At 50.5% G+C, this 22897-nt stretch overlaps 1 protein-coding gene across 3 annotated transcripts in view; it reads right to left on the reverse strand.

Moving 5' to 3' along the window:
* The window catches only part of DARS2 (aspartyl-tRNA synthetase 2, mitochondrial), a 530183-nt gene that overhangs the window by 113782 nt on the left and 393504 nt on the right, over nucleotides 1–22897 (reverse strand). The window lies entirely within an intron of this gene.

Raw genomic sequence — 22897 nt, forward strand, 5'->3', positions numbered from 1 at the left:
GCGGTCAAGCGCTTTCTCAGCGTCCAGAGAGCAGGACTGCGGGAGTGTTTGTTCTCTGTGATTTTTCTATTAAGTGAGCGACTCTTCTTATATTGTCCGCCGTTTGTCTGCCTCCTATAAACCCTGCCTGATCTTGGGGGATTAGGCCTGGGAGTAGCTTCTTTAGCCTGTTTGCTAGGAGTTTCGTATAGATTTTCGATCTACATTAATTAATGCGTTTGGTCTGTATGATGTATGTTCCGTGGGGTCCTTATGGGGTTTTCGGATTAGTGTCATCTTCGCCTCTTCCATGGAGGGGGCTATACGACCCGTCTCCTTAAAGGAATTGAAGAGGTGGGCTAGGTGCGGCACCAGTATTGTTGCAAAGGTTTTATAGAATGCCGCTGTGTAGCTGTCTGGGCCAGGGGCCTTACCCGTGCGTAAACCCGCGATCACCCTCCTCACCTCTTCCTCTGCGATTTCTTGGTTGTGAAATTTCTGGTCCTTCCTGTTAATTTTATGCAGTCTGACTCGCTCCAGAAGTCCTCCTGAGTGTGGACCTGGGGGTTCTGAGATGTGTACAGCTTCTCATAGAATTTAGCTAGGCTTTCTTGGATATCCTCAACCCTCGTTATCCTGTCCCCTGAGTCTGTCTTTAGCGCCGTAATCACGTTTTTAGCCACCGCCCCCCTGAGGCGGCGTGCCAGAAGGGAATCTGCCTTATTTGCTTTCGCATAGAACTTCTGCCTGACGAAGAGCAATGCCCCTTCTGCCCTCTTGGTTCTCCTAACTCCCAGCTGTCTCAGTGCCCTTTTATAGTCCCTCAGGGAGGACCCATTAGGCGCCTCCTCCACCCTTATCCTAGCTGCCTCTACCTCCCACTCTAGCTGTTTTTCCAGTTCTCCCATCTGCCGATCCCTCTGAGCTTTGGCTGCTACAAGCTCGCCCCGCATTGTGGCTTTGAATGCGTCCCATCTGGTATCATCCCTTGTGTCCCCTCTTTTGTTTATTTCCAGAAATTCTCGCATCTTCCCTGCCATTTCCTCTCTTATTACTGGGTCCCTCATGAGAGTTCCCGGGTATTTCCAACCCCACACCCCCCTTCTTCTGTCCCCTAGGTCCATTAACATGGATACGATTTTATGGTCCACTATTCCAATCGACCCAACCTTGACCTACCTGACTCTTCCCAGGAGGGTGGCCGTTGCCCATATGTAATCTTTCCTAGATTGTGTGCCATGCACCCCCGAGAAGAATGTATATCCTTCATCCCCTTTGTTTCTTGCCACACATCCCATAAGCCCAATCCTGCCATTCTGTCCCATAGGACTTCTGACGCTGCCCCCTGCCCCTCCTGCCTCTCTCTTCCCTGACCTATCCCAGGCCAGTTTAAAGTCTCCCATCAGGAGCACTTGACCCCTTGCACTCTCTTACAGTACCTCCAGAAAACACTTTAGGAAAGTTTCTTGTCCCGTATTAGGCAGGTGTACCACTACACTGCTATTGTGTATGGGAGTTCCTGATATACCTGCCTCCCTTGTCCCGTACAGTGCCAGTTTCCCTGAAGTTTACTGTATTCCTTATTGCTAGGGCCACTCCCCCTGTCTTAGATTTCTATGAGGCTTGGTAAATTTGCTCAAACCCCCGCAGCCTTAGCCATGTCTGGCCTTTGAGTAGGAGGTGCGTCTCTTGCATGCCCAGTATATCTTCTCCTTTCTCTAAACCTTTCCAGCTTTTTCCTCCTTAAGGAGGAATTAAGTCCCCTAACATTATGTCACCACTTGAAAGATAAATCTTAACCCTGTGCCTTGTGTAGATGCTATTTTGGAGACACCCCATCCCCTAGTTCTTCCCCCTTCCCTTGATCTTTCCAGTGTGTAAGCCTTCCTGGCCCTCTCGCCCGATTCTCCCCTGGTCTATCTTGATGCCTCCCTTTGGCCTTTTCTCCTCCCCATCCCTGCTCTGCCCCTCTCTCTCCTATTCCCCTCCCCCTCTCCGGGTCTCTTTCACCCTTTCCAACTTGATGTTTGCTCCCCTCCGCCCCTGCCCTTGTCCCTGTTTGTACCTTAGTGTCCACCACCCCTTATCTCGTCACCTTTTCAGGGTTTCCCTCCGTCAGCCGCCTCCCTCATTTCCCCATCAGTCTCCACGCCACCACCTTTTTCGGGGTGTCTCCACAGTGGGGGTCTACTCCTTCGGTTCTCCCTGACGGTCGTCCATTTCCATGGTCTAGGTCTCAATCGGGGTTCCCCTTCCGGCGACCTCTCCGGTCGTCCCGTTTGTTCTACCTGTTTCAAGTTCAAGTGCAGAAGATCTGCCCCCTCCTGCAGGGTGGTTATTCATTTTTGTGATCCTGCCCATTCGTAAAGGAGCCCAAAGGGGAAGGTCCACTTGTACCGGATTCCTGGGTTCCTGAGGATTGTCAGGATTGGGCTCATTGGGCGTCGCTTCACCAGGGTGCGGTTAGCCAGGTCTTGATACAGCTCAATTCTTTGCCCATTGTATTCCACTGGCTCTCGCTGTCTCGCCGTTCTCAGTACTGCTTCCTTCTGTCCGGATCTAGCAAAGGCGGCCAGCACATCCCTTGGTCTTGCATTTGGGCCCTGGTTGAGCCGACCTACCCTGTGAGCTCTGTCCAGCTTCATTGCATCTGGGGTAATTTCCCCCAAGTAGTTCTGCGAAGATAGCCTGCGAGCTTCCCTTAAGCTCCTTATCTGTCACTGTTTCCGACAATTTAAATCGGATGTTGACTCTTCTGGACCGGTTCTCCATGTCCTCCATCCTTAGTTCCAGGTTTCTTGTGGCCGTATCTAGCCTTTCAATCGCTTCGCTGTTCGCCATTGTTTCCTTATCTACTTCTTGAAAGCCCTTTTCCAGGAGATCCATTCTCTCTTCTAACTGTCCCACCTCCTGCTTCATCTCAGCCATGGCCTGGTTTACATCGGACCTAATCAGCTGTATTTGTTCCTGAAATGTCTTGGCCAGGTTGGATTGTAGTGCTAGCATTTCTCCATGGAGGTCCTGGCACAACATTGGGGTGGTAGGGTCTCCGTCTTCTGGGGGGCTTCGACCTACTGACCCTTCTTGGGGGCCTGTTAAGAGTCTCATTTATTTCTCTGGGCTGCCACATTGTTGGTAATGTTCCGGGGCACTCCCCTTGTGTCTGCCCTCCTTTGTTCTGCCTGTTCTTGTTCTTGGACGCCATGTCTATGCTTGCTCTCTGCCGAGTGTTTTGCGGCCCTACTTCATGCCTCTTGACCTTGATCCCCTGATTGCAGTGGGGGAGGACTCCCCTCTCACTTCCCCTTCCTAGCAGGGCCTGCGTCAGGGATGTGTACAACCTCTCTCGCCTTTGATGTGCGTTCTGTCTGTCCTGCTCTCTTGTGGCTTGCCCCTCTCCTTGGCCTGCTGACGCACCAAATCGTGATAGGTAGGGCCCCAGATTTCTCGTATCCCCTGGTATGTCTACAAGTTGTTCAAGGCCTCGTACGCGCTCTTCCCATGTCATTAGGCGGTCCCCCACTTTTGGTGCCTGGCTGCTAGCCTCAGTGGTCAGATCGCTGCTTGTAAGCCCCCATGTATCTGCACCGCCTGGGCATCCATTTTTGTTTGTGTATTCCTTTATTGCCCCTTCATCCCTAGGGCAGTCTCTGGCGGGTGCACCTTTTCTGCTTATGTTCGCCACTAAAGGAGGCCTCCCAACTCAGGTCCCGCCTCTTTTGTCCCCCTTGTCGATAGCCCTTGCGCGTCCGCTCTTGAGAGGTTCGGTGCCTGTGCTCTCAAGCCTCCTGTGGTTGTCGCGGGTTGACTCTGTGCCTTCTATGTTGCCCCCTATGGGGCGTTCCGCTTTCTGTGCGTTGCTCGGTGCGGTACTCGCCGTACCAGTCTCCTGCCTCCCGCTCCCACTGTTGAGGAGTCTCGGGGAGAGGGGGCCCTCAGCCTCCCTGCTGTCCGGGCTCTCGTCCTTCTTCCCGGCACCCTCGCCTGCTCTCCCGGACCCTCTCTCAATGTCTGAGCGGGCCTCTCACCTTATCGTGTCCCCTCACTCCTCCGTAGAGTCATGCTGGCGAGGTCCCCTCCCAAGGGTCCGGGTCTTCCCCTTTGCCTATCTGGCACCTGTCTCCCCCTTTTGCCGACTCTCTCCGCTCTCCACCCTCGGTTCTCTCTCGGGCCGCTTCCGCGCTCATTCTGCCCTCTCCGGATGGCTTTCACGTTCGCTCTGGTGGAGCCGCCTGTCCTCCTCACTTGACCTCCCTGGCTCTACTGCTTGTATTTGTGCTTAGCCTGTGTACCTATTAGCAGAGCTTTGGCTGGGAGCAGGTGGGGCCCCTGTGAATGGATCTTGGCCTGCTGACAGAGCCGCCGCCCCAGTTTCGTAAACCTGACCGATGTCAGGGACCTATCCCTCTGAGCAGTACTCTCGATCCTGCTCGGTTATGCTAGTCCTGTCTTGGATTCAGTCACTTATAACCGACCATGATCCAGGCCTACACTGTCACCGGGCCCCTGCGCGGCACCGGTAGCTGAGAGACGCTTCTGCTGCTTTATTATGGCAGCAGGGGGATCCAGAGCACTACGCACAGCAGGGGGTGTTTGGCAGGGCTCCTCGCTCTGCACCACAGGGCCTCCCAGCGCAGCAATGAGCTATGGGGCTCCCCCACTCTCCGGGCCAAGTGCGGCTGCCTAACCTTATGTTCTCCGAGGAGCCGGGTGTAGCAATTGCTGGCTTTTGTATGGAGATCATGACCCTCTATGGCCCCCCCCGAGCGGCCAGCCACAGATGTAATCCCTCACCCCACAGCGTGGGCTGGGGACGGACCCCCACACCACTCCTCTTCCTCGTGGGTCGTGGCAATGTTGTACATGGACTGGGGTTCATCGTGAGTAGACCACAGGTCCTGCACAGCTCCTCCTCCCTTCTCCTTCGGGTCCGGCTGGCCAGTCTTCCCTCTTCACTTGGGCTTCCCTGCTGCGCGGCGGAGTTGGTGCGCTCCCGTGCCGTTGTCTCCGCCTCAAGGCTGCCACTTTCTGCTGTTAGCGGCTCTCCGCTCGTCCTCCCTTTGCCTCCAGCACCGCTGGTTAGTAGACGGCTCCCTGTTGGCCCATGTCTCCTGCCGGCTTCGTGTCTCCTCCCGCTGCAGTCCGTTGGTGTAAATCACTCTCTCCTATTGTCTCTGTGGCTGCTCTGAGCCGTTCCCAGGGAGTTCCCCTGCATTTCCGTGCCACAGCTGTTTTGAACGGGGTGGTGGATCTGTTATTTTTCACTGTGGGGCTCCGTAGCGCAGTTGACACGTTTATTTTATGTCGGCGGCCATCTTGAAGTCATAACATACATTTTAAGCTGGTACAACTTATCACATTATTGCATGAGAATTCCTCGCTTAAGGTCCGTCTCACACGTGAAGGAGCCATGACCAAGCCAGTCCCCTCGGATCTGGGTCTCACTCAGGGCTGTAGGACTTATGGAAGGGGACCAATATGGTTCCAGTTAGGTTGGGCCACTTGAGACTTCATTGGCTTGCTTTTGCAGATTACCTCATTTTTTTCGATAGGACTCCCATGGGGCTACATTGCAAACTGAACTTGTTCCATCAATATGCCATAAACAATTATCTACTGGCCAATGGGAGAAATCAAAAGTAGTGATCTTTGCTAACACAAGAAAACCAACAACCATGTGGTGGTCCATTGGCAAGGAGTGAATTGAATGTGTAACATCCTTAAGATATTTAGGATGTAACCAACTCCTTTTCCAGTGCTATGTGGAAAGACACCGTACAGGAAAAGCTTTCTCCATACTTTGCACATATGAAACGTTTGATGTTCAACTTGTGTACATTTTCGATTTCACCAGCACTCTGCTATTACATGAGGCAAATAGAGCACATTTTTCTCTTTGGGCTGGGTATGTCTACAGTAGACCTGGGGGTATTCTATTCTATGGAAAAAGGTAATGGGACTGGCCCTTTCAGGGCCAAACTCCATTATTCGCCATGAATTGCCCTGGTGTCATTGAAAGCCTGATATCTATGGAGACAGCTGTTGAATTACACAAACATTTTGCAATCTACAGACAACTCTTTATATATTGATCTGCACAAAATGATTAATGACTCCTCTGTGTGTTCATTGGATCGCTTTAGATGTAAGATGCAGGATCTATTGCTATGTATGGAGTCTTCAGAAGAAGATTCAATTCATCGTCCAGACAAGGTCAAGTTTAAACATTTTAGATACGATTGTAGGTTGACTCTCGAGTCCATGTCGAAGTACTCCTTGTACTCAGAATATGTGAAATTTCCACACAAAAGAGCCCAGCTCCCATTTTATCTGATTTGCTTTCCATACAATAAACTGTGCCCCTTATATGCTCTTCAGGTTGAAATTAGCTTCCCACTAGAGAAAGGACTAAAACTTGGAATTTACTCGACATGGGTAAAAGTGGAGACGACTTGTTTTTGTAACATTAAAGATCCGCTGGAAACTGTACGCCACTGGGTCATAGAATGTCCGACGTTACACTCAATAAGGAATAAAGTATTCCACAAAGACATTAATTGCATTGGCACATATTTTTCGCTGAACTTATTTTGTCCCAGGCTCAAGTGGGGAGAGAATGTTTCGTTCATCATTGCCTTGTGTCGTTTTCTGAGATTCAAGCAGGGTTTTTGGTTGTTTTTGTTTATAACAATTTTCTGTAAAGCATGATTTTTTTAAATGTTTTGAACATCTTGTAGATGTTTGTGTAAGGTTTATTGTAAACCATATCACAATAAAAAAAATTATGGCGTGGCTTTTGATGAAGGATTTTGTATGGGTTATGTAAGGGAGGGATGGTATCACAAGTATGACACTGACACAAAAGGCACAATTTGTAAAACCTTCATTCAATTTTCGGGGGTTTGGAAAAACTCCTTTGCCCTATAACTAGGATGGCAGTAGTATATACCATCAAATAATAAATAAAACAGTCCTAGTTGAGCCTGTCAAATCAAAATGGCCTATACTAACAAAACCTAATGCGTGCCCTACCTCTTGTACAAAAAGTGTGTAAAGGAGAATATGTATATAAGGAATAAGTGAGGCTGAGTCAGCTCTCCTCCCCACGTTAGACAGCAGAGAGTAAGGCAGTCCCCGTAGACAGGATGACGCACACTGTCTCAGGTTCTCACAACAAAGGCAGTTCAAAACCTGGATCGTGGCCCGCCTGGCCTTCCACGTTAAAGTCACTTTACAGTTTTCAAAACACAGTTCAACAAAAAGTTCACGCCAGTCTCCTTCAGTCAGGTTTGGACCTTTCAAAGCACAACACTTGCACGGATTCCCTTCGCCAATCATAATTCACATCCCTTAGGTATCACACTTCCGGTCTCCCTCTGTCGGGCTTTGACATTTTCCTGATGTTGAGGACTTTCGAATGTGCGTGGCTTTTACTGTAGACCTCCGCAGGACCACTTCGACTTTCCCTTGAGCGCACACTTTTTTTGTTATTTGCCCCAGTGTCTCTTGGTCTGGGCAGTTCGATGTCATAAGCACAAAAGTTCAATGTTCACCCCCCCTTTTCCCAGGGTTACTTTTGATCACTTTGCTTTTTATAGTTCATTCACTTCATAACAAAAGCATTTCACCTTTCATGGAGACTTTCGAGTGGGCTACTTCCTTTAGCCGGACCACTGCGCTACTCAGCATCACTGGTTTCACAGTTATCAGTAAATCAAAGTTCATCACAGGCCTGTCATGATCTCTGCTTCCAAAAGGTCAGGGTTTTCCCAACTCCCTTGGAAGCAGATCCATAACCCAGGTTCCGAGTGCCAACCAGTCCCAATTGGGACCTTTTGGACCCAGTCCTGGCGCCAGTGGCACCAGGCTCATAAATATGCCCAGTCCCAGCGCTGGAAGCGCCGGGCTCATAATGCTTGGGTGGACTTACCTTCAGCAGACCATGCTGCTTACTTGCCTGCCAGTTGAGCCTCTGATCCTCTTCTGTTTGGAACTACTTTTCCTGTTGGGTGGGGCTGGAGCCACTCCCTAGATTCAGAACACTGGAACTCTTCTGGAAGGCAGGAACTCTTTTCTTACCAGGAACTCTTTTCTTACTTAGGCGTGGCTGTGGAAGGAGACATCTAAGCACTACAGGAGGCTATTTAAACCACACCCGGTGGATGAATCTTGCTTTGCGTTATTCTGCAACCTCTGCAGCAGAATGCTCATCGTGTCTTCTGCATCCGGTCCTGGGCCTAAGGAAAAAGGCTTACCATCCTGAATCCAGTCTTCAGCAACACCTATAAAGACAAGAAAGAACAGGTTAGCATTCCGGCATCTGAAAGGCAAAGGCTTACCATCCTGAATCCAGTCTTCAGCAACACCTATAAAGACAAGAAAGAACAGGTTAGCATTCCAGCATCTGAAAGGCAAAGGCTTACCTACTCTTCGTACGCTCCGGAGGCCTTCGGCGCTGCATCCCGCATCTGAAAGACAAAACAAGGTGCGTTTAAAGACATTGGGGAACTTTAATACTCACGTGCCATTACTCCTTTCCACATCTAATCCAGTGGGTATTCCGGCACCCTGCAGCCGCTCCGAACTCGTACCTGCAAAATAAAAAGACAGTTATAGCGCATAGTGAAGCAGGCAACAAGCGCTTACTTACGTGCTTCCAGGCGCTTCTATTCATCACACGGGCTCCATCTTCAACTCACTTCAGCCCGTCATCCGCCATCGCCGGAACCCTGCAAAACAAGAGACATCATTACTAAAGACTTTAAAGACATTTGAATGACTCGAAACTTACCGTTCGTGCAGTAAACGACGGACAGCAGTCCTCTGAAGTCAAGAGGCCTGCGCTACCTATCCAGTGAAGAAACTGGTTACAGCACCCTGCCCCGAGGCAGATGGAGAGCTCGGCATTCACTTACCTAAGGTGAGAGCGTTAACCTTTGGGGGTCTACAGGAGAGGAGAAGAGGAAAGAGATAGGGACACCCCAATAACCCCAGTTCATTAACCCCATATTTTCTATCTGCAGACATCTTACTCTACACGTCAGGCATACAGTGCACAGAGGTCCAGCCCAAAGAGCCAACCGGGTGCTACACATCACCTTTGAAGATACGGTAGTCGCCCAGTCAAGACCGGCGCCTCTGCGAGAATCAGGTGAGCGTTACAGAACGCAAAGCCTACCGCAAAACTCTCGCCCAGGCGCTATGGAAACCTCGGATACTGACCCCCTAGCCCGGTTACTTGGGGAACTAAGGGCAGAAGTGCATGCAGCTCGTCAGGAAACGAATGCTCTAAGAAGGGAACTAATTATTTCCAAGGAGAGAACAGACAATCTTGCTAGACAAGTGCTACAGTCACAAGCCGGACAGACCCCGTTACCCGCATCAGGGGCAAATCTTCCTTCAACATCCTCTATGAATCCAGTGCAGATCAACCTACCTGGGAATGTACCTCTGGCTCCGCCCGAACGATTTTCTGGTGACCCAAAGAGGTTTGCTGTATTTATCAATCAGTGCCGGTTGCACTTCTTATGCCGGCCAGCAGCCTTTCCAACTGATCAAGCAAAAGTAGCTTTTGTACTTTCGTACCTTAGTGGCAATGCGGCAGACTGGTCGATCCCTCTAGTTAATCAAGATGATCCGGTTCTCCATGATTTTCAAGCCTTTCAGCTTAGTATGGAAAAACTGTTCGCAAGACATTCACAGGGGCAGGCCTTGGACAATGAGCTTCTTTCGTTGCGACAGGGTAATCAAGACCTTTTGGCTTATATTGCATCTTTCAATAGACTAATAGTGGAAACTCAATGGCCTGAGGACAAAAGGATTACGCTGTTTTATAGAGGTCTACGTGGAGAGCTCAAAGACGTTTTAGCCCAAGTAGTGAATCCCCCACAAGACTGTTCGGATTATATAGACTTGGTCGTTCAAATAGATCACAGGCTGCAGAACAGGAAGGCCGATCATTCCAAGTTTGATGCTCGAGTATTTTCCAAACCGCCAACTCCTTCCAAAGGAGTAGACTCCGGGGAACCCATGCAAATAGGGGGTCTGAAAGGTCCTCTAACACAAAGGGAGCGGGAAAGGAGGAAACAGTTACAATTATGCCTATATTGCGGAAACTCAGGGCACTTTCTTCGAGACTGTCCGGTGAAACCTGCCAAGAAGGCAGTAGGAGCTGCAGTTACCAAAGTTACAAACTCTGAGCAGGGAAACGACCTCGCCCGACAAGAATAGAGGTCCTCTTGCCGAGCGTGAAAACCAGTTCCGTGACCTCGCATTTCGTGATACCTATGGTCCTCATTAGCCCTGATAATCCGGATCGATTACATGCAATTGAAGCTTACGTCGACAGCGGTGCCATCGGCAATTATGTGGATCATGAAATGGTTTTGAGGATGAATCTAACTCTTTGTCCCAAGGCTGTAAAGGACGTCATTACTACGGTGGATGGTACGGAGATAGCCTCCGGGCCAGTAACGCATACCACTCAAGAGGTGACGCTAGTAAGTCAAGATGGACACCATGAGAAGATCGTGTTCGATGTGATCAAGGCCCCTCAGTTTCAGATTATTCTAGGAATACCTTGGTTAGAGAAACACAATCCTCTGATCGATTGGCGAGCAAGAACGGTCCAGTTTCCAGAATGTGTCTCTACTTGTCACCCTCCACCTGGTGTTGCACTGGCCGCAATTTCTTCAGAGACTCCCCAGTTACCTCCCGAATACCTAGAATACCAAGATGTTTTCCGGAAGGATCAGGCTAACTCTCTACCTCCTCATAGGTCTTATGACTGCCAGATAGACCTGATACCTGGATCTACTCCTCCTTGTAGTAGAATTTATGCCCTCACTGAGCCTGAGAACCTTCACCTTCGACAATACCTGGATCAATACCTGGCAAATGGGTTTATTCGTCCTTCCAAGTCCCCTGCTTCTTCAGCTTTGTTCTTCGTTCCAAAAAAGGAAGGAGACCTTAGAACTTGTATCGATTATCGCTCCCTGAACCAGATCACCGTTAAGAATAGATATCCGTTACCTTTGATCCCTGAACTCCTGGACCAAGTCAGAAAAGCATGCATATATACAAAGCTGGATCTTAGAGGAGCTTACCACTTGGTACGAGTAAAAGAGGGCGATGAATGGAAGACGGCCTTCCGCACCAAGTATGGGCTATTTGAATATCAGGTCATGCCCTTCGGACTTTGCAATGCCCCGGCCGCCTTTCAATATTTTATGAACGATGTCCTCAGAGAGCTCATAGATGTATGTGTTGTTGTTTACATTGACGACATCCTCGTTTATTCTTCATCGGAATCTGAACATCGGAAACACGTGAAAATGGTCCTCGAAAGATTGCGTCAACACAAACTTTTCGCTAAGTTGGAAAAATGTGTTTTCAACGTGACTGAAGTTGAATTCTTGGGATTCATATTATCACCTGGCGGAGTGAGTATGGATTCAAAGAAGGTCGATGCAGTTCTCAAATGGCCATCACCATCCTCCGTAAAAGGTGTGCAAAGCATGTTAGGCTTCGCTAACTTTTACCGCAGGTTTATCCCCGAATTCTCTCGAATAGTCTAGCCCATCACTGCCTTGTTAAAGAAAAACAAACGTTTTGAATGGTCTACCGAGGCGGAACAAGCTTTCCAGGATTTGAAGACTAAATTTATCTCTGCACCAATCTTAAAACACCCTCGCCCCGAACTCCCCTACATCGTGGAAACTGATGCTTCAAGCCTTGCCATGGGGGCAGTTCTATCACAAAAGGACCCGGTAACCAATCAGTTGCATCCCGTGGCATTTTGGTCCCGCAAATTCTCGCCTCCTGAAATCAATTACACGATTACTTCTGGCTATCAAGTCTGCCTTTAAGGCTTCTGGCTATCAAGTCTGCCTTTAAGGCTTGGCGGCATTATCTGCTGGGGGCCCGACACACCGTTACTGTGATTACGGATCACCGAAACCTGCAATATTTGAAGACCGCAAAAGCCCAATCCTCTAGACAACTCCGTTGGGCATTATTCTTTGCCGAGTTTGACTTCATAATTACCTATCGACCTGGTACAAAGAACGGTAAAGCCGATGCCCTTTCTCGGATGGGAGTGGAAGAACACTTGGTCAACCCTAAACCTGTACCAATCATTCCCGAACAAAGAATTCTGGGTGTAATCGCCACAGAATCCATAGAGGAAGTTAAGGATAAAGCCAGGCAACTTGTAACTCCAGCAGACATACAGAATTGGCATCTGCAGGGAAAGGACTTTGCAGTAAAGGACAACTTATTGTATTTCCAAGAACGATTATACCTACCCAGCACAGATTTACAGAAAAAAGTAATCTCTTGTTATCACGACTCTTTAATGGAAGGTCATCCCGGTATAGCCAAGACCTCAGAAAAGATCAAGCGCTACTTCTGGTGGCCGTCTTGGAAAAAAGATATCAGAGACTTTATAATGCCCTGTGGAGTATGCGCCCAAAACAAGAGTCAAAAGGAAAGACCAGCAGGCCTCTTACGCCCTATTGACATCCCACCTCGCCCTTGGCATACGCTTTCTATGGACTTCATCACCGATCTACCTCCATGCTCCGGATACAATACGATTCTAGTAATCGTGGACTTATTCTCCAAGATGGCGCATTTCATTCCGCTCAAAGGCTTGCCAACAGCAGCAACTCTGGCCCGAGAATTTCTCGAAAACATCGTCCGACTGCACGGTTTTCCTTCGGTTCTAATTTCGGATCGAGGTAGTCAATTTATTTCTCATTTTTGGCGAAGTTGCTGTGGGTCGGCTCAAATTGATGTGAGACTATCGACCAGTCACCACCCTCAGACCGACGGACAAACCGAGAGGACCAATCAAACTCTGGAACAGTATTTACGCTGCATGCTGCAACAAACTGAAAAAACTTGGAAAGATATCCTTTGGATAGCCGAGTATGCCTACAATAACTCTGTCCATTCGGGAACTGGGAAAACCCCGTTTTTTCTTTTGTACGGCAGTCACCCTCGAACCTCGGAGTTGGATCCCCTCCAAGATCTTGAAACACCAGCAGTAGACTACCTGCATTCTACAATCACCCAAGCCTTTAAGGAAGCTGTTTCTCACCTTCAAAGGACTAAAGAACAATACAAGAAAGGAGCAGATCAACATCGGAAGGAAGCCCCTCACTATCAAGTAGGGGATCAAGTCTGGTTATCCACCAAATATCTATCTCTAAAAGGGCCACGCACATTCAACCCAAGATACCTTGGTCCCTATTCCATCACTACCATAGTAAACCCAGTAGCGGTCAAGTTGGACTTGCCCCCGCACATGAAGATACATCCGGTCTTCCACGTCTCTCTATTAAAACCCGTGCAACCTCAAACCCGACTAACCAAATCTCCAAAACCTATCCTAGTGGATGGAGAACTCGAGTTTGAAGTCAAAAGCATTCTGGACTCCAAGATCTCCAAATCTAAACTATTCTACCTAATTGACTGGAAAGGCTACGGCCCCCAAGAGAGATCCTGGGAACCTGCTGAATATGTCCACGCTCCTCGCCTAATCAAAAGATTTCACCGAACATTTCCTGACAAGCCAAAACCCCCGGAGAAGCCCGGTTTGGGAGGGGCCTTGAGGGGGGGTACTGTCATGATCTCTGCTTCCAAAAGGTCAGGGTTTTCCCAACTCCCTTGGAAGCAGATCCATAACACAGGTTCCGAGTGCCAACCAGTCCCAATTGGGACCTTTTGGACCCAGTCCTGGCGCCAGTGGCACCAGGCTCATAAATATGCCCAGTCCCAGCGCTGGAAGCGCCGGGCTCATAATGCTTGGGTGGACTTACCTTCAGCAGACCATGCTGCTTACTTGCCTGCCAGTTGAGCCTCTGATCCTCTTCTGTTTGGAACTACTTTTCCTGTTGGGTGGGGCTGGAGCCACTCCCTAGATTCAGAACACTGGAACTCTTCTGGAAGGCAGGAACTCTTTTCTTACCAGGAACTCTTTTCTTACTTAGGCGTGGCTGTGGAAGGAGACACCTAAGCACTACAGGAGGCTATTTAAACCACACCCGGTGGATGAATCTTGCTTTGCGTTATTCTGCAACCTCTGCAGCAGAACGCTCATCGTGTCTTCTGCATCCGGTCCTGGGCCTAAGGAAAAAGGCTTACCATCCTGAATCCAGTCTTCAGCAACACCTATAAAGACAAGAAAGAACAGGTTAGCATTCCGGCATCTGAAAGGCAAAGGCTTACCATCCTGAATCCAGTCTTCAGCAACACCTATAAAGACAAGAAAGAACAGGTTAGCATTCCAGCATCTGAAAGGCAAAGGCTTACCTACTCTTCGTACGCTCCGGAGGCCTTCGGCGCTGCATCCCGCATCTGAAAGACAAAACAAGGTGCGTTTAAAGACATTGGGGAACTTTAATACTCACGTGCCATTACTCCTTTCCACATCTAATCCAGTGGGTATTCCGGCACCCTGCAGCCGCTCCGAACTCGTACCTGCAAAATAAAAAGACAGTTATAGCGCATAGTGAAGCAGGCAACAAGCGCTTACTTACGTGCTTCCAGGCGCTTCTATTCATCACACGGGCTCCATCTTCAACTCACTTCAGCCCGTCATCCGCCATCGCCGGAACCCTGCAAAACAAGAGACATCATTACTAAAGACTTTAAAGACATTTGAATGACTCGAAACTTACCGTTCGTGCAGTAAACGACGGACAGCAGTCCTCTGAAGTCAAGAGGCCTGCGCTACCTATCCAGTGAAGAAACTGGTTACAGCACCCTGCCCCGAGGCAGATGGAGAGCTCGGCATTCACTTACCTAAGGTGAGAGCGTTAACCTTTGGGGGTCTACAGGAGAGGAGAAGAGGAAAGAGATAGGGACACCCCAATAACCCCAGTTCATTAACCCCATATTTTCTATCTGCAGACATCTTACTCTACACGTCAGGCATACAGTGCACAGAGGTCCAGCCCAAAGAGCCAACCGGGTGCTACACATCACCTTTGAAGATACGGTAGTCGCCCAGTCAAGACCGGCGCCTCTGCGAGAATCAGGTGAGCGTTACAAGGCCTGACTTCCTTCGCGTCTCATCCCCACGCATGCAGCCTTCAATTGTGCGATAGACTGTTGCAACTTTAATCTTTCCTTAACACACACCAGTCTTTCATATCACTTGTCAACTCACCGACTGTGTGCATTTCTTTCTTGTCTTTGCCGTTCTTAATTCACAAGTCAAAGTTAATGCCACAGGCTTGGCCTCGCCTCCCCAACTCTGCCGTTCACCCGGGAGGGTCGCTGGCGTCTTTGAAACACAATGCAGTCTTCTTGTCTGGGATGTGGCCTTCTCCATGTGTCTTTCACAGCCTTTTTGAGGCAACAACCTCCTGCAGGGAACTCTTGGGGTTCTCTACCCTTTGCTATCGTCCCTCGGTCCGTTGCTCTGCTCCAGTAGGTTTGCCTCTGCCCCAGAAGTTCTGCTCTTGCTCGTGTTCCACCTTGCTCAGAGTGCGTCTCTGTATTCTGTCTTTTATCCGTGCGAGGAGAGCTAATTGCTATCAGATGTATGCACCTAAAGTCAAGTGCCTGACCCGATTAGCGGGACATGTCCAATGTGATATGCAAGGGTTAGCCTCTTTATTCTTAGTCGCCCACTTTCCTCGGCCCAGTGTTTGTGTTGGGATAAGGGACATTGGGCAATCCTATCAAATAGGCTGGGTCATGTATACGGGAAGGAACAAGTTACTTACCTGTAACTATTGTTCCCCAGCATGGGTCTGGCATGGATTCACATGCTCATGAATATTCCCCGTCGCAAGGCCGGGAATCCTCTGTAAAAGGAAAGACAGTTTCACTTTCACTTACAAACTGTATTTCTCCTCTAAACAAATCACTGTCCTCGGGGTCATACTGCCCCAGCCAATGACTGTCCTCTCCCTAAACTTCAGATTTGGTAACTACGTAAAGTGGTAGTATGACCAAGAATTAATAAAGAATACATAGCCATACAACTTTACACAACCACTGGAGGTGGTAAGGCTTAACAGAAGCAATACTCTTACTCTGGAACAGACTCACCTCAAGCGGACAGGTTGCATAGCACTGCTTGGCTGGCTCTGGACTCCTCTATGGAATCCCTGTTGACGCAGCAGAACTTTGTGAAGGGGTGCGTGGACCTCCAGATAGCAGCCATGCAGATGTACAGCAGGAGCACACTACACAGGAACGCCGTCATCGCACCAATCACTCTGGTGCAGTGGGCTCTCGGACGGCCGGTGTCACGCTGTCCCCTCATTCTGTCCCTTCTTCACAAACATCTAGGTCAGACAATACTCACACTCTATCTAGGTCAGGCAACATTCACAATACACCAGTTACCCCAGTCAGGTTTCCACTCCATGTCCCTCACAGTGGACGGGTGTCACGTAAGCGGGTTTACCCCAAGGGCCACATATGCAGACTCAAGGGTTCCCCATTCCTTCACTGGCGTCTGCCATGGTGTCTGCAAGAGGGAGCTCGCAGGCGCCGGCTACAGGACGCTGCCTGCAGAAAGTCAATTCAGTGATCATGGAGACCATTGAGATCAAAACAACGCTCACGTGTCACATCTGTGGGTCACGTGACGCGTTCATCTCACTCGCGGATCAGGTGACGCGGAAGCCTCTGCTATTTAAGCGCTGAACTTCCGCACGTCCGTGCTTCACAGCTGTTCTTTGGAGGACTCTGTACGGCGTTTGGATACCTTGTGTTTCACTGCTCTTGACTCTTGGACTGTTTTCTGATTTGCTTTGCTCACGTCTTTGGCTCTGTTTGCTGGATCATCTCGAACTCGGAACGCCTTTTGGACTGTCTTGGATTACCCTGAATTGGACTTGGCATTTTTCCCCCTTCACTGCATTACGTTATCAAGTACTTTGGATTTTCGTCCTTTTGTTTCATCAAGTTACAGGAGGGCAAGTTGGGTTTTAACCCAGCCTACAGTTCTTCTCACTACTGTCATCGGGGAAACCAGCTCACGTGCCCCTCCACGGAATTACCAACCATCATTGGTTCTGGGCTTCCTCACCCATCAGTTCAGGTAAGCCCTGCTCTTTATTCTGCTCGTTTGCTTGTACTGTGCTCAGTTGATTGCTAATAAAGGTTTTCCTTTACAGCTGCCTTGGGTTTCAACATTTTCCGTGGATCCGAGCTTTAAGAACTACCCACCTGTGGCCTCAATGATCGCATAGGGAGTAATCTTGTATTCTCTCTCTGTGCTACTTGGGGATGGAGGTTTCAATACTCTTCACGACAATCAAGCAACCTGACAGCCGGGCAGCGGGTGGTTTGCCAGCCAATGACAGTCCGTGATGTAGCCGGAGAGCCACCTTGAGATGGAAGCCTTGGATAAGGCCTTCCCATGGTTCACAGGACCAAAGTTGATGAACAGTTGAGATGTCTTCCGAAAACTCTTTGTGCGTGCCACGTAGAACTTCAGGGCGTGAGCAACGTCCCCCGAGTGCAAGGCCGTTTCAGCCACTGACTAAGGCTTCGGGAAAGACACAGGTAACACCAAAGGATCGTTGAGGTGGAATCCCGATGGAAGCTTCATCGTGAAAGAGGGGTGTGTCAGCAATACCACTCTCGACTCGTGGAAAGTCAGATATGGCTGTTTGCAGGATAGGGCCTGGATCTCACCCACCCTCTTGGCAGAGGTGATGGCCACAAGGAAAGCCGTTTTCCACGAGAGGAACTTGAGAGGGGGCTGATGCATAGGCTCGAAGGGGGTACCCATGAGCCTAGTCAGCACCACGTTTAGTTTCCACACCGGTGCAGGAGCCTTCACCGGCAGGAAAGATCAAAACAGTCCTTTGAGGAACTCCTTGATGAGACAGTGAGACCAAAGAGAAGATCGTCCTGGAGACCTGGTGTAGCTGGAGATAGCTGCCAGATGGACCTTGATAGAGGCGTGCGCCAGTCCGCTGCCACTTGTGCCGGTAGCACTTCCCTGCAGTCTGCTGGCAACTTGTATCCTCCAAACTCTAAGCAGCAGGAGCCAAGCCCTCAGATTCAGCAATCCTGGGTTGTGATGCAGGATTGCGCCTCTGTCTCTGGTGAGAAGATCTGGGACCACCAGCAGTTTGACCGGGGGCGACGCTGACAGGCTGAGAAGGTCCGGGTACCAAATCTGCCTTGTCCACGTGGGCAATGAGTATCATCCTGCATCAGCACTGTTTCAGTGTATTGATGATTGATAACTCGCAGCAGGAGAGGCAATGGCGGGAACGTGTACAGAAACAGGCCTTCCCATGGGAAGGAGAATGCATCCCCCATGCTTCTCGGTTAGTGGAACCTGCTGGCAAACTTCTGGCATTTGGAGTTCGCTGCCATCGCAAATACATCGATCTAGGGCCTGCCCCACTTGATGAATATGCGGTCCACCTGGTCATGCAGAAGTTCCCACTCGTGGCAGGAGTGCAACTCCCTGCTGAGGGAGTCAGTGATGGTGTTCTTGACTACCGCAGGTGAAAGGGGATGAGGAACATCTCTTGCCCGACTGCCCAGTGCCACAAATCCTGCACCTCTTTGGAGAGCGCTGGGGATCAAGTGCCCTGCTTCCTGATGTAGAACTTTGTGGTGGTGGTGTCCGTGAAGATCCTCACCACCTTGCCCTTCAGAGACGGAAGGAATGACTTGAGGGCCCAGAACACTGCCCACAGGTCCAAGATATTGATGTGAAGATCCTTCTCCTCTGCCTCTGGCATGCAGACGTCCGGTGTGGGCACCCCAGCCTTCCAGGGAAACATCCGTGGTGACTGTCTCCTGGTGGGGCTTTGGAACCCTGTGTGCTGGGCGGCAGAGTGTACTCCCACCACTGTATCGCCAACTGGAACTCTTTGTCGAGCTGGACCCTGTCCGTAAAGCTTCCGGACACCTAAATCCAGCGAGCGCACAGTAACTCCTGAAGAGGTCTCATCCATAACCTGCAGAGCCGGATTAGGTAGATGCAGGACATCATGCTGAGAAGCGACTTGATGGTCCGTAACGTGGCGGTCTTCAGTGACAACAGTCGTTGCACTTTTCCCAGAATGGACGCTACCCTCTCCTCCGAGAGCGGCGCTAGGTAGGAGATTGTATTGAGTCTGGCTCCTAGGAACAGCACGTTCTGCGATGGCGCCAAGCAGGACTTTGGATAATTGATGGAGAATCCCAGATCCGTCAGCAGCTGGATGGTGGTCTCCATGTGTCGGACGGCCAACTCTCATGAACTGGCACGAATGAGCCAATCCAGGTACAGGTACACATGTATCCCCCGTAGAAGTTGATGGGCACCCCCCCCCCCCAGTGCCAGGCACTTCATGAACACCCTAGGGGCCGACTACAGGCCGAAGGGGAGGGCTTTGAACTGGTAATGCCGTCCCAGCACTACGAACAGTAGGAACTTTCGGTGCTTCTTGTGAATAGGGAAGTGGAAGTAGGCATCATCCAGATCAAGAGACGTCAAGAAGTCTCCTATCAGTTGGCCAAGCACGTGCTGCAACGTGACCTTCCTGAATCTTTTGGACTTGAGGTACTTGTTGAGATGCCGCAATTCTAGAATGGGCCACAAGCCCCCGGTTTTCTTTTTGACCAAAAAGTATCTGGAGTAGACTCCGGAGCTCGAGAGTCATTGTGGAACCAGCTCTATTGCCCCCTTTTGCAGCATGACCCATGCCTCCGTAAAGAGTTGAGGGGTGTGCTACTCCTGCCAGGCCACCGGAGGGATCCGAGGACACCTGTGCTGAAACTCCAGGGTATGTCCATAGGCGAGAGTGTCCAGCACCCATCTCTCGGCAAAGATCTTCTTCCACTCGCTGATGAATCCCATCAGCTGTGGTGCAAGGGTGGGTGCCCGATGTCCTGGCCGGTTCAGACCTGCTTCGGCTCCCTGCCTTGAATGGGTGACGGCGACGCTGACCACCTCCATCGTAGGCCTTGAAACACCCTTTGTAGGCCTCCTGGGTCGTCGACCTGGAGGGCTGGCAGTACAAGGAGAAACCTTTCGTTGATCTGTCAGACTTTCCTACGGAGCGGTGTTGCTGGAGCGTGCCCAGGGCTCGGGCCGTCTCTGTATCTGCCTTGATGACCTGCAGGGATTCGTCGACAACCTTCCCAAAAAGGTTAACGCCGTCAAACAGCATGTCCAGTACCATCACCTGGACCTCCTGGCAGAAATGTGTGGCCTTCAACCAGCCTTGACGACAGAGGCAGACACCGTTACCCATTTGCCCGAAACCTGTCTCAGCAATGTCCAGCGCCACCGTGATGGCTGGTCCGGAGCCACCTCTCCCCTCCTAGAAGAGCGCAATCGCCTCCACCCTCTTGTCGGGGAGGAACTCCAGAATTGGGCCCAGCTTGTACCACTGCTCTATGTCGTACCTGGGCAGGATCGCTAGCGCGTTGGTCGCCTTGATGGTTGATGCTGCGGTGTACATAACCTTCCTTCCCCCTGGTGTCTAACTTCTTCCCCTCACTGTCCGGAGGGATGGAAGACGAGGAAGGGTTCAACGACCTTTTCCTCACGGTCACCGAAACCACAGAGTCTGGTGATGGTTGAGACTGTAGGCAATTGGGTGCTGACTCCGGCACCCATTTCCCACCTCCCCCAGACTATCTGCTTGGCCGGAGACATGCAGGGGTTCTTCAAGAGGTCCAGGTCCTCCACCCACACGTCATCCAGAAGGGGTACCACCATAATGGTCTTTCTTTTGGCCTTGTGCCTATGGTACAGGAAACCCTCCTTCTTGGTCTCCTCGGGTGTAAGCTGGAAAAGCTCGGAAGCTTTGGCGACCATGGAATGGAACAACCCCACCTCGTCCGATGGGTATGCCCTCGGCTGCGGAGATCCACCCGCGGTGACGTTATTTTCGTCTTCGTCTGTCATCGCTGTGGCTGTGTGCGTCCCCTTGTCCAGGTCCACCGGGGGGTCGGGCACCTGATTCAGATGTTGAGGCTGATATGGGGGCGTCCGCTGATGCTTCCTCTCCTTAGCCAGAGGCTGATTGGGGGCCGTAGGAACTGAGCCCTGCGGCATCCTTTTCTGGATTTCAGACACCAAAGTGTGCAGGGTCGATAGGATGTCCAGGGATACATCGCACAGTGGAGCTGGCATGATCAGAACACTAGGCCCCATGCCCTCGTCGTTGCCCACGTCCTTGTGGACAGTGTGTAGGGACTCCAGGTCCTCGTCGTCCGTGGATGAAACTTCCATGGCCTGGGGCACCACCTGGGGCTGGCCTGGGACTTCTCCCCCTACCCTCCTTTTTGGACCCTGAGGGGTCGGCGACAGGCTCAGAGACAGCATTGTCTTCTCCGGTATGACAGTCAGCTTTGCCAACGTCACAGTGGAGGCTTCCCGCCTCTGAGGCGGGGACACCTTGGGCACAAGTAGGGGTTACCTTCATGGGGTCAGCCTCTTTCGCCTTTGTGAGAGCAGCCGCCACCAGCTCAATGATCGACAAAGACTTCTCGTGCGCTGCCTGGGCTCTCTTGGGCAGGTCGGCCGCCAGTTACTCAGCCCTTGGCTTCTCTGGCTTCTCCTGCATGTTAGCCGGGTTGGGCGATTTCCTTTTTGAGGAGGAGCTCGATCGCTGGCTGGCGATGGAGTCGGATAGTGATGTTGATTGCGCCTTGCCGATCGCGGGACCCGCTGGCACAGAGACCCCGATGGAATCGGTCTTGCAGTACTTGGCCTGGTATTGGGCCCCCACGGATGGGACGCCCTCAAAAGACTTAGCAGCCCGCTCCTCGGACTGGCAAGTCCCCAAGTGAGGCATGACCCTACTCGGGGCACGGGGAAGAGGCCTTGGCATTCAGCTACGCCACCAGTCTACTGTGTCGACCCTTCATCGTTTTCTTGGAGAAGCCTTGTGGTCCAGGTAAAGACAGTAGAGGCATTGGAGGTGTTTGTCTTCTACTAACATGTTCTGTAGTCCGCATCTAGTGCAGGGCCTGAAAAGGGACCTTCCTTCTTTCTTCTCCTCTGTCATGGCCGGAGGTGCAGAGTAGGCCTGATGGCCTTCTGGAAACTTCGACGACCGTCGCCATTGTGGGGCACTTGAAATTCACTGACAAACAGTTCCTCGCTGTCGGCAGATGGAGAAAAGAGCACACAGGCTGTTTTTTGACAAAAATAGAACTTTTTTCCTGTCGAAAAATGACCAAATTTATAAGTAGCTCACAGAGTTAAACCAGAGGTCTTCCAACACTGTAACGTGTTTGTAAAAATCTGAAGATGTCTGCGAGAGGAGCGGCTTAGGGAGAGGACTGTCATTGGCTGCGGCAGTATGACCTAGAGGACAGTGATTGGTTTAGAGGAGAAATACATTTCGTAAGTGAAAGTGAAACTGTTTTTTCTTTTACCAAGGATTCCTGGCCTGACGACAGGGAATATTCATGAGCATGTGAAGAATCCAGGCCAGACCTCATGCTGGAGAAAGGGGAGAATACCATGTCTCACCCCTACTCCCAAAGACCCCTCACCCAGGTGATCCTCCCGCACAGGTCCACTCCCAGAGTCTGGATCCAAAGGCGATGATGTGCCCTGACCACCTGAGAGACATGCCCCCGGGGACTAGTAGGTGAGACACCCTTTGGTTTCTTACAGTTACCAGCTTTAGACATCAAAGCTATCAAGCAATGTGTGGATCCAGTAGAAACTGCTTTCAAAGGATTCCTAGTGGATGCAGCTGCTGACTTTACAGCATTTACAGACATTTGACCTCACAGGGTCTCACGCCTATAGTTCTTTTGGCAGTATAAAGTTAAATCTGAGTCTAAATAGCAAGCCAATGCTAAATTAATGAAAACTGTGTGGTAATGTAAAGTGATTTTTTGAAATCTATGAATGAGACAAGATCATGTGCACAAGCAACGCCCGGTTTTTGTACTTGATGTGTAAGGGATTACCAGG

The sequence above is a fragment of the Ambystoma mexicanum genome, chromosome 1q, assembly GCF_040938575.1.
Source record: "Ambystoma mexicanum isolate Mex_15411 chromosome 1q, UKY_AmexF1_1, whole genome shotgun sequence".
NCBI classification, from domain to species: domain Eukaryota; kingdom Metazoa; phylum Chordata; class Amphibia; order Caudata; family Ambystomatidae; genus Ambystoma; species Ambystoma mexicanum.